This window comes from Hydra vulgaris, chromosome 01 (genome assembly GCF_038396675.1).
Source record: "Hydra vulgaris chromosome 01, alternate assembly HydraT2T_AEP".
NCBI classification, from domain to species: Eukaryota; Metazoa; Cnidaria; class Hydrozoa; order Anthoathecata; family Hydridae; genus Hydra; species Hydra vulgaris.
In genome coordinates, this window is record NC_088920.1 from 60,773,417 (window position 1) to 60,786,383 (window position 12,967).

The 12,967-nt window shown below is 31.5% G+C and overlaps 2 pseudogenes; both read left to right on the forward strand.

Annotated features, from left to right (window-relative positions):
• The first annotated feature begins 1,665 nt into the window (after positions 1-1,665).
• On the forward strand, positions 1,666-1,785 carry LOC124810673 (5S ribosomal RNA; annotated as a pseudogene).
• A 6,969-nt stretch (positions 1,786-8,754) lies between these two features.
• LOC136075623 (5S ribosomal RNA) lies at positions 8,755-8,873 on the forward strand (annotated as a pseudogene).
• The last annotated feature ends 4,094 nt before the right edge of the window (positions 8,874-12,967 follow it).

The window sequence follows — 12,967 nt, forward strand, 5'->3', positions numbered from 1 at the left end:
ATTGTACATTTGTCCCCAATTGTAAAATCAGTTTCATTGAAATATATATATTGTCATCTTGAAAAAAAATAAAAAAATAAAAAAAAATAGAGTTTTAATTAACGGTAGCTTCCTCGGTTGAATATTTGTTTTTGCTGCTTAAGCATAGTTAATTGGTTTCGATATTTCGTTTTTTTTTTCGTCGCGTTCATCATCGTCGCTGTAATCGTTGCTTATCTCTGCAATCGATGCACCATTCGCTACTTGACTCATTTGCTTCAGTAACATCAAGGCTTCCTCTTTCAACATTTCCTCTTCGTTAAAATTAATTTCGATTTCGTATTTGGTTTCTTAGTTTTTAAAAAAACTTTTTTTTGCTTTTCTTCAGACGCCGTCTTTTTTTCTAATAATAAAAACCGCTGGTAATACACGTCCGATCGTCTACCTAATTATTTTTTTTTTAATATCTTTTTTAAGAAAAATTTTTTGTTTTAGAATTATTAAGATTTAAGTGGTTACTGTTTCTTTTGGTAGTTCTTTTTCATGATTTTTGATTTTTTTCATTTTCTTGTCCAGTATATATTATTCTGATATAGTATCTATTTGGTTTTAAAGTTCTTGGGATTGGTTTAATAAGATTTTCCATTATGGCTATTAGGATTCCCGAACAATAGGGAGTTTGATTAGTTAGAGTTTTACGATAGACTGGTTTAGTATGGATATGTTTCCCATATCCTAATTGTTCTAAAGTTTGACCGACAGGTAGGTTCTATTTTTTAAATGGCAAACCGAGGACAGAGACTGCAACTCGTTTGCAAATGGTTCTGGTTAGCAACGAATTGAAGAAGCGATGGATAACATCGTTGATTAAAAGTCCATTTAATTGAATTGATGATTTAGCCTTGTCATTTTTCATAACAAGCTCAATCATCGTTCCGTTTCTAAAAAATTGTAGACCTTCTATATCCTTATCTAAACAGGCATTTTCAAGTGCTGATCATACATCAAGCTCAGTAGTTGATTTTGAAATTTCACACAAAAGTGTTCTCTTAAGTGTGCTAAATTCATTTGTAACATTAGAATTGGATGTTGATGCAAATGCATCGGCATAGCTTTTAGGTGGAATAGCTAAATCAATTGATTTATTAATTGATTACGTATTAGGATTATTGACTAACATAGTTAGGGTTAAGGTTTAGTAACTCCTACAACAATGAAAGTAAAATAAACACTACAAAACCGACCATACACACTTAAGTTGCCTTACAGGCAACCCGTGGTAGGGAGAGGGTGTTAAAATAAATACACACGATAACAATTAATGCCTTACAGGAAACTTTAAAAACCCTACAAGCTAAGGTTGCCTTACAGGCAACCCGTTGTAAGAATACGGTATTAAAAAATACAGGGAATAAAATTTTCAGTATGTGTTTTTTTCCGTCGTTTCCTCTTTCTTTAAACGAGATGGTTGTTCAACTGACCATTTTTGTAATTGTGGCTCTATAATTTTAAACGCAACTTATCCAGCACGAAATCCATTACGTTTTTCATTACAGATGCCACACAACGAAACTCTTTGATCAAGCTGATAGGTCTGTCCTACATTATTAGTGACTTAATGACTTGGTGAACGCGGGTGAACAACTCATTTGAGTGTTAATAAGCGTTGCAAACGCTAGAGCTTTCGCCTACGACCATACCACGGTGAACACACCCATTCTCGTCCGATCACGGAAGTTAAGCACCGTCGGGCCAGGGTAGTACTTGGATGGGAGAACCGCCTCGGAACTCCTGGTGCAGTAGGCTTTTTCTTACTTTTCTCACCTTCAATACTTAAGTACATCTTTGCTCCTTGTCGATTAGACAGCTCTGTACATTGTCTCGGCGTAAAAGACGTAATAATTGAAGTATTTTGATTTATTGCTTGAAGCTTTAATATTTTGCAATGTGCAAATATTCAGCTCTATATATTTCATATATCGGCAATCAAGTGAGCCTCATCCACGTTACTCCTCAAAATCTCTGCAAATGAACCTCTGCAGATGCTACTCGAAAATCCAATAACTACACAAATCTCACCATCGAAGAAGTGCCTGGAAATCAACCAATATTTGATAAAATAACTCACTTATACGCTACAAACGCAAAACCTTCAGAAGCCAACTTCTGAACGCTTTCTAAACATTCAAGTTTAGATAGTCTTTAAAGTCTTGAATATGTTTAAAAACTCCATCACCATTACTAATATATGTGAAAAAACGCTGAAATATTCTTTTATGTCAAGTAGATTGTCATTCAAGTGTACAATATATTCAATAAGCAAGAACCGTAACTGTAACTGTAACAGGTTTTTGTTGACTTGAAAAAAGTAAAAAATTTCTTATTTTAGTGTTGTGTTTATGCGAGAAAATGACAAAATCTCATTGCTTCGTTTGTACCACCAGCAGCAGCAGCAGTAAAGCCTCGTTTAAAAAGAAATCAACAGCAAGCAAGCAAAAGTATTTTTTTTTGATAAAGCCTTTAATTACACTGTTTGTCAATTATCAAATATACGGTTATCATTTGCATACAAATTGCAACATTAAAAAAACGTGTACATTTGAAAAATTAATTCGTAAAAAAAATCTTTAAATAATATGTACATATATTTCATGAAAAGTAGTTTACAAAATGGGCAGTTTTACAACAACAGGCGTTCCTTAATATATATACAGATTTTATATTTATACAATTGCATAAAAGACGTTTTTTTTTTTTTAAGTTTCAAACATTACATTGAGGAGTATTACTAGTTTAAAACCTATATTAGTATTACTAGTTTAAAACCTTTTTATGTTTGTAAAAAATAATAAGCTAATTTAACAAAAAGAAACTGGATTAAAAAGAAACAGCTATTACTTGATGAAGGGGCCTTTCAATTTTAGGTGTTAAAAATAAAAATTTGTACAATAATAGTTATAACTCAGTGTAAAAATTTATGGACAGATAAAAAATAACTTGTGGGTTAATAAAAGAAAAATTTCTTAATGGTTAGTATTATCGCGCTTATAATAAATTCATCATGGCGATTAACCCATGAACTTAAAAAATATTTACACAACCTACGCCGTCACCGGACGACTAGGGTCATGCAACCTTTTCATTTTTAAAATTCAAAACAAATAAACGTGCTTAAAATAAAAACGTCGTGGCGAAAAACCCACGACCTTATAAAAAATATACACAACCTTCGCCGTCACCAGACAACTAGGGTCATGCAATTCAAATAACAAAAAATCGTGCTTAAAATAAATACGTCGTGGCGATAAACCCACGACCTAATAAAAAATACACACAACCTTCGGCGTCACCGGACGACTAGGGTCATGCCTTCTCTATATCCAAAATAAAGAATTATGGTTGAACACCCGTTATTTTCTAAATTTATCGAGACCTACAATACACCATCGTCTAGATGGTGAATGTTAAGGCTCGAATGTTCATATCACTAAACGCGTTATTTAAAGAGAACAACTTATGAAATTTTTCTACATTGTTTTCCCTACGGTATTTATTGTATTTTTTTTCCATATATATTTTATTTGTCTTGATATGTTTTCTACGATTCTCCTAGAGTTAATGTTTTGATTTTCTTTTAGTTTTAAGTTTCTACTTTTCCACAATTTTGATGTTATTATATTTGTAAAAGTAGTAATAATTTTTGCTATTCAATCTAATATTGGTAAACCCTTAATATTATTAAAATAAGAGTGTGCAAAGAGTTAAAAGGTTTTCATGGGAGCAACCTTTTATATACAAATTTTATTTTTTTCCATACCGCTCGCGCTTTACTGCAAAAAGTAAAAGGATAACGAATGTCTTCTACACGGTTGCAACTTTTGCAATTTGAGTTTCCGTGAAACTGTCCTCTTTTTATGCGCCATCCGTTTAATTTTTCTAAGGTTGGCAGAGAATTAGTTAAAATGCGCCAAAGGGAGTTTTTGCTCGTGCCCAGGGCGTGCGAATTAAAATTCCTCTTCCAAGTTTTTTTACATGCAAGAGTTTTATGAAACTTGGCGTTCCACGAAAGCTCAATTAGTTTTATTGCTCTGTTTTCCGTTTTGCCAGAAAAGTAGGCATAAATATTTTTCTTAGTTTTTTTACCTATTTCAAAAATGTTAATATCATTTTTAATTGTCTCGATTGAATCTTTATAATAAAAACGTAGGTTGCTTATGGATTTGGGACTGTTGTTCCCAGTCATATATAACCACTGAGGATACTTTGTTTTAGCGAGGTGGTTCAATTGATAAGATAGAAAATACTTTTGCAAATAATAGCTTTCGTGCGGGTTTTCCGTTTCTCACATTTGCAAAAGATGTTTCAACCTCAGCGCAAGGCACTGATTTTGAACATCTAGTATTCCCAAACCTCCCTTGTCAACTAAGAGTTTGAGAATTTCTCTTTTAACAGGTTCGGCGTTCAAATTTTGCCAAAGGTAAATTGAAATTTCTTTGTTAATTTTTTTTTTAATCTAATTTTGTCGCAGGAAACACGTTCGCTACAAACCATACCTTTGACCATGCAAGAGTATTGACAAATATTCCCTTGCATCTTAAAGATACGCTCCTGGATTTTAAACTTATTATTTTTTTTTAAATTTTTCAACCCTCTTGTTCTAGGGTAACCTTGCCGTATACGCTAGATCAGATTGGAAAGTGATTCCTAAAATTTTTATTACCGTCGCGTTTAACCAAATAATATTTCGTTTCTTTTCGCTTAGGCTGTTTTCGAGTGCGAAATAGTTCAAACCACCCAGAGCCAGGGCCTCGGTTTTGTTTTTGTTTACGTTTGAGTCGGAGGCCTTTTCAAACTTGTCTAGAATTTTAAAAATTTTCTCAATTGACTCGTGACTTCTCACACAAAGTGTGGAGTTATCAGCATATTGTAAAACTTTTAAGTTTGATTTTGATCCTGGCAGCGGAATACCGTCCAGGAGTCTATTATTTTTAAACTCGAGGGCTAGTACTTCCAACGCCAGACAATACAACATGAGTGAAACACGATCGCCTTGACGAACTCCCCTCCGAACTTTTAGCGGTTTGCTAATGTAACCGTTATTTGTTACTTAGGATTGATTTTCTTTCATTGTTTGTTTAATTGCGTTAATAAAATTTTGTCCTAAATTATACTTTTCTAAGTATTTGAACATAAAAGGTCTTTTGATTTTGTCAAAAGCATTTTATTAGTCTGTTGTCAGTAAAACGCTATCAATGTTTTTTTTGTGGCATAGTGAATGACGTCCCTCAAAAGAAACAAGTTTGAAAAAAAGTTTCTTTCAGGGACAGAACACGTTTGGGACGATCCCAGTATGCGATGTAGAACTTTCGAAAGTCTTAGCGCAAGCGCTTATGTAATGATTTTGTAATCAGCGCACAAAAGAGAGATTGGACGCCAATTTTGTAAAAGTGTTAGATCGCCGTCCTTGGGCAGAAGACTAATTAGCGCAGTCCTCTGCAACCAGGACAATTCGTTTAGCGGATTAAAAACATTTTCATTGAACAAAGCTATTACTTTTTCACCGTATAAGTGCCAATACTCGGTGTAGAACTCAACGGGAATTCTGTTAATTCCCGGTGTTTTGCCTTTGTTGAGCGACTTCGCAGCGTTAAACAGTTCCTCGCTGCTAAAATTTACATTTAGAAAAGCGTTTTGCTCGTTTGTTAAGCAATTTTGAATGTTGTTCAAAAAGTCTTTTTTGCATTTCTTGATTTAACTTTTGCCTTTTATAAAGCGATTTATAAAACCTTCCAAAGTTTTTAAAATCTTTTTTGTGTCGCTAAAAGTTTTTTCGCTGCTTTTAATTTTTATATTTGTTTTTTTGGTTTGATTACTCTTTACTAATTGAAACAGCGCTTTAGAAGGTTTTTCTCCTTCTTCTACAACAATTTGTTTTGTTCTCACTAAAATTCCGCTGTTGTTAAAAAGCGCTCTTTGTTCTTTTTGCAGCTGCCTAATTTTTGCATCGTCTACATTAGGTTTCATTTTTTCTATCTGTATTTGATTTTCTAAAAACACTACGCAAACTTTGTTTTCTCTCTTTTCAACTTTGGAGACCTCTATTGCAATGTCCCTAATCCTAGTTTTTTTACGTCGCACCATTGGTTGTTGTTTGCAAATTTAAATTTTTTTTTTTTTTCTAAACCATATTTTAGTTTATTTTCAAACATTACCTCACCTAACAAACTCGTATTAAGATGCCAGTATCGAGGCCCTCTCTCGTTATGTTCTTTTAAAATTAAATCGTTAAAAACAGCTACATCGTCACTAAGTTTATTTTTAATAAACTTGCATTTACATTTATTTAAATTTGTATTCGAAACATAAATTCTATCGATTATACTTTTTAAACTTTTGTCTTCTTTTTCATAAGTAAACAAAAGTTTTTGCTGGAAACGCGTTCTGAACACGTCATTCACTTTATGTATTTTCTTAAAAGCACTTAACTGATTGAGAGCGATTTGGTGGTTTTTATTTAATAAATCCCCACCTTGTCGGTCAAGACTAGGGTTTTCAACCATGTTGGAGTCACAAGACAATGTTATAAAATTATATATTTCCGCGTGTTTATTTAGTTTCTTAAAAAACGTTCTTTGACACTATGCGTGTTCAGAGCATAAACAGTAATTAATCTAATGTTTAAATTGTCTACTTTTGCTGTGACAGCAAGAATTCTTTCATTTTTGTCCTTAGTAATTGCTGCAATTTTAGTTTATTTTTTAAAGAGAATGGCCACACCGCATTCGCGGCTATAGCCGCTGTTCCATATTGAACAGCCTTCAGTTATGTTTTTTGTCATTTTTTGGCCCATTCTACAGCCGATTCATAGGTGCTATTGGTCTCTTGAATACAATAAAAATCACAAGATAAGTTTTTTAGAAAGTTAAAAATAATATTCGTTTTGGCTACATTATTAAGGCCATTGACTTTATTTTAGACAAAATTTTAAAAGTTATTTCTACTAATTAACTCGAAAAAAAAAGAAAGCAATTAAGTTATGTAAAAGACATAACTGAAACATTAAAAAAATGACACATTTCGAATTAAGGAAACCAATAATAAAGACATTTTAATTACTTAAAAAAAGACGCGGAAGTTCTTGCGCATGCTATGAACACGATTGTTCGCAAATAAAGTTTTTTTTTTTCAAAAATTAAAAATATAAAATATCATAAAATAAAAAATTTAAAATAAAAAACAAAGTAAAAATAAGAATTCCTCAGGTAATTTTTCCTTTTCCGTTGTCAATGTCGCCTGACTCAACCATTTCCTCGTACCAGTTTGTAACGCTCGTTTTCTCAACAACCTTTCTCTTTTCATCATTGTTTCTTCTTTTGCGTTCACCACCATCATTCGTCGCTTGCTTACTCTCCTCGCGTCTTTTCTTTCCTTTATATGATTTACTTGTTTCTTCTTCAACAACCTCTTTCGATAAAACAACTTTATTATTTTCAACTTTTTCTCTCGCATCTTCAATTGGTGAATCTTTTCTATCAGCTACATTCGGCGTAGATACTTCTTGTACTGCTTACATTTGTTCAGTAACAATTGATATCGCTATAATATTATCCTCTTTATTAACGTTTTCACTGTTGACTTCATTTGAATGTGCAATGTTTTCTTTTGTTTCGTTATGTTTTCTTTCATGAACAATTATTTGACTGTTATGTTTTGTTCTCACACGATATCCTAACAAGTCAATAAATACAGGAATCGGTTTTATTAAGTCTTACATAACTGCTTCTAATATCCCACTGTAATATTCTTTACCTTCGTTCGGTGTTTTACGCATTATTGGTTTAGTAAGGACATGTTTACCAAATCCTAACTGTTCAAGACATTTGCCAATTTGAGTAACTTTCGCCTCTAAAGGCAGTCCAAAGATGGACACATGTGTTCATCTACTAGGTTGTCTATTTGGATTTGAGTTTTTGAATATATAATATAATTCATTGATATTCAACCCTTTCTGCAAAAGAAAGTTTCGTGCTCCATCCATCTTCATTATGATCTCAATAATAGAGTTTCGATTAATTAATTGAACTCCTTCAAGTTCTGCTAGGTTAGTACTTTCAATTTCTATAATTAAATCCATAATGAAAAGATTCGTTTGAACCCTTAAAACCAGAGTACTTAAAAGTGGTCGTCGATCAACATTATTAGCAAAATTTAGTGTCGATGAGTAACTTTTCGGTTTCGGAATGTTATGATACTCATCCTCTTCACTTGACATATCATCGTCGATATAATTAATAGACACATCCTCAATCAATACTCCATTAGCTACAACTTTCATTTTGTTTAATAAACTTTCGGTTTCTTGGATTGTAGATACAACGTCATTTTTTGAATAAGAAAAATTCATGAATTATCGGAGTTTTAATCATCACGACCCGGCACACCAGCCGCCATCTTGAAATTCGCACTAAAAAACAAAAAAACACGTTCGCACTCGACTTAAAGTTTCAGTATGAGTTTTTTTCCGTAGTGTGCTCGTTCTTTAAATGAGGGGGTTGTTCAACCGCCCATTTTTGTAATTGTGGCTCTAAAATTTTAAACGCAACTTATCCAGCACAAAATCCTTTACGTTTTTCATTACAGATGCCACACAACGAACCGAAACTCTTTGATCACGTTGATAGGTCTCTCCTACATTATTAGTGACTTTGTGACTTGGTGAACGCGGGTGAACAGCTCATTTGAGTGTTTATAAACGTTACAAACGCTAATGCTTTAGCCTACGACCATACCACGGTGAACACACCCGTTCTCGTCCGATCACGGAAGTTAAGCACCGTCGGGCCAGGGTAGCACTTGGATGGGGGACCGCCTGGAAAATTCTGGTGCCGTACCTTTTTTCTTACTTTCCTCACCTTCGATAGTAAAATACATCTTTGCTTCTTGTCGATTAGACAGCTCTAAACATTGTCTCGGCGTAAAAGACGTAAGAATTGAAGTATTTTTATTTTTCGTTTCAAGCTTTAATATTTTTCATTGTGCAAATATTCAGCTTTATATCGGCAAGCAAGTGAACCTCCATGTTATTCAATAAAATCTCTAAACTACAAAACAGAGCAAAAGATGCTACTCAAAAATATGTTTAAAAATTCCAACACCATTGTTAACATATGTGAAAAAACGCTGAAATATTCTTTTATGTTAAGTAGATTGTCATTCAAGTGTACAGTATATTTTATATGTAAGAACTGTAAACTGTAACTGTAACAGGTTTGTTGACTTGAAAAAACTTCCTTATTTTAGTGTTGTGTTTATGCGAGAAAATGACAAGTTCTCATTGCTTCGTTTGTACCAGCAGCAGCAAGTCTTCACTTAAAATTAAAAAATCACACACATTTAAATGTATATTAAATTTCTTAAAAAACCGCTCTTTATGACTATGTGTGTTTTGCGCGTGAATGTTTATTATTCTTAGTTTATTTTTTTCTAATGTTGTAGTGAAAGCAAGAATTCTTCCTTGTTTTTCTTGAGTAATATTTTCAATTATAATATCTTTTTTAAAAAGAATAGCTACACCACTTTGGTGACTGTTATCGCTTTTCTATATTGATGTTCCATTTGTTTTGTTTTTCTATTCTTTAGCCCATTCAACAGCCGTTTCATCGGTACTGTGGGTTTCTTAGACGCAATAAATGTTATAATTTAGATTTTGAAAAAAATTTATAATTTTTTTTTCGTTTGGCCGAGTTATTAAGGCCATTTACGTTGTTTGTAAGAATTTTTACTGTCATCTTAATAGAACAAAAGAATTTTTAAAACGCACGCGCTTTGAAACAAAAGAAATTCTATTTAATTAAATCTTAAATTTTTTCGAGTTCACTGAGGCGTCAACTTTAAAATTTTGCATTTTTAAAACGTGAACTTTTGATTAAGTTAAAAATACTCGTTTAAAAATACTCGTTTGTGGGTTTCTTGGTAGCAATAAATTTCATAATTTAGATTTTGAAAAAAATTCATAATATTTTTTCGTTCAGCCGTGTTATTAAGGCTATTTACATTGTTTGTAAGAATTTACCATAATCACGTTCCTTGAGTACTCTGCCATTTTGTTCATTTTTCGCCTCTAGTGGAAGGCAAAAAACCGACACATGCGTCTGTGTTGGTCTATTTATAAGAGGTTTACAATAAGGACTTGATTTAAGGAAAACATGGTGAAAACCCAAAATATCAAGTCCCCTTTCGAGAAGTGCCATTATTGCTCCCTTAGTCTCATTACTATTTCAAGGACAGAATTTCGGTGGATAAACTGTAAACCTTCCAAGTCCGCGTCCATCTTTTTTTTAATCGTTACTTTTTGAATAAATAACTGTTGTTGTTTGCAATTATACAACAAATTTACCATGAGAAAACAATACGAAATAATGTTGTGTTTTGTTTTTGTTATTTGACTTTGTCATAGTTAACTTTTTAATAAGGAGAAAAGATACAGTAGAATCCCGTTAAACTCGGACTCAGCGACTTAGCGAATGTCCGAGTTAAGCGAAGCTTTTGGTATGTATAGCGAATTAATGGGGAATTTAAAATTTGTCCGACTTAGTAAAAGTCCAACTTATCCATGGTCCGAGTTAACGGGATTCTACTTTAAAATCGTTAGATTTTTTTTGTTGCTGTTGTTGTTGCATTCCTTCAAAGTCTGTTTTTCGTTTGTTTTTAACGCACTTAATTTTTAAATATACTTATTTCTATTTATTCAATAAACCGAAAATTATTTTTATGTGAAAAAAAAATCCGCTTATTCATTTAGTTAGTTAATTTTTTTTATTTATGTGTGTAAATATTTTATAAATGTTTTTATATAAAGAAAAAAGAAAAACACAAGGTTTATTTTATACAAGTATACGTTCGTTTTACGTTAAATTTTAACATAAAACTGATTGATTGAACATAATTGAACATTAATTATACCGAATTACTTCATTAGCTTTATTTCTTTAGAAAAAAACTTTTTATGAAATAAAAAGTAATATTATTGATTGATAATTTATATATTTTTAGCATTTCTTCCGAAGACCGTTTTACGTTTGTTTTTAACGCACTTGCATGATTTTCAAATATACTTTTATATAAACAAAATATATAAACAAAACAATAAACAAAAAAAAACAATAAATAAAAAAACTTTTATATAAACAAAACAATAAACAAAAATTTATATAGAAAAAATTTTATATACAAAAAAAAAAAGTGCATATATATTAAGATAATTAACTTATTTATTTTAATTATCAGCCTTAATATTTGTAAAATATTTTTATAAAAATAATAGAAAAGTAAAAATTTTTAATTTATATATGTATATGTCTGTTTTACGTTGAATTTTATCATGAAACTAATTGAATATCTTGAATGACTTTCATAACTTTTTTTTTTTCATTCATTCCAATTATTATTACAAATTTTTTGCTTTTCGAATATTTTTGAACTTTTTTTTTTTAACCTTTAATAACACTAAAAAGCAACCACTAATAAAGTTGGAGGTCAAAGAAACATGAAGAAGTTTAAAGAGCTAAGTTAGAGCAGTTCCGACGATGAATCCAGAAAAGGAGGAAGAGTGATGAGTAAGGAGATGATGCATTCTTTCCTCCTCAATACCAGAATCTGAAAGTTCTCAAATATATTAGAAATGATGACTTTTTGTTTTTGAAGACGCGAATGGGATACAAATTAAAAATATTTTAATATCCCCCTTTTCCCCAATAAAATCCCTGGATCCGTCACTGAGCAGCTCAAACATACTGTCAATTAAAACAAACCTTTTAGTCTATATTAATAAACAGCGTATCACTTCTGATACCTCAAATAGTATTTCAATATAAAAATTATTGACGTTGTCGCGATTTCGAAATTAGATTGTCTTAAAGAGGTTTTCGGAATATAGTAGTTCTTAATATATTATTTTCATATTTGTGATTAATAAGGCGAAAAAAGTTATGGAAGACTTGAGGGACCAGATCATTTTTGAGTTTAAACATGAACTGAAGAATGCAATAGATATTTTGTTCGTAGATAATAAGAACTCTCAGTTCCTTCATTAAATGTTTAGAATTGGCATTTCTATTTGCGTATTTAATATACGGCATGTATGTTTCTTTTTTTTATATATTAAATCTAGTTTTGATTGGTAGGTACTAGCCCCGGCAATATTGCAGTAGTTAATATAGCTATGTATATATGAAAAATAAAAACTTTTAAGGCATGCTTTATTTAAAATATATCTGGTTTTATGCATAATTCCAATGTTTTTAGATATTTTGGTTTTTAATATATTAATGTGGTCTTTCCAGCTAATATGTTCATCTAAGAATACCCCGAGAAATTTATTTAAGAACGCTCGATTTAGTCTAACTTGGTCTAATAGAATATCTGGAAGTTTTAATAGTAGTTTGTCTGAATAGTATGGTTTTGTGAAAAAGATATAATTACTTTTCTCAATGTTGACAGAAAGTTTGTTTGCTTTAAGCCAATCACTCAACTCTTCAAGTTCCTGATTTACTGTATTAAAAAGTGTAGTAATGTTAGAGTGGGTTTAGAAAGCTTAAGTGTCATCTGCGAAAAGAAAGAAGTTCAATATACTGGAAGATAAAAATGTGTCATTTATATAGTTTAGGAAAAGCAGAGATCTTAGAATAGACCCCTGGGAAACACCACATGTGACGATTTCAAAGGGAGTGTATGTTTTATTGTAAAATAAGGCTTGTTTACAGTTTTTTAGATAGCAACTGAACCATTTTAAATTTTTATTTTTTATACCATAATTATAAAGTTTGAATAGAAGGATCTCGTGATCCACTGTATCGAAAGCCTTTGAAAGGTCGATAAATAATCCAAGGGTGTGTTTTTTTTTAAAAGTTATATACAAATGGAACTAAAAAGTTAATTTTGATTAGTTAAAAATAACTCTCGTTGTAACATGTTATAATCACATCTTACA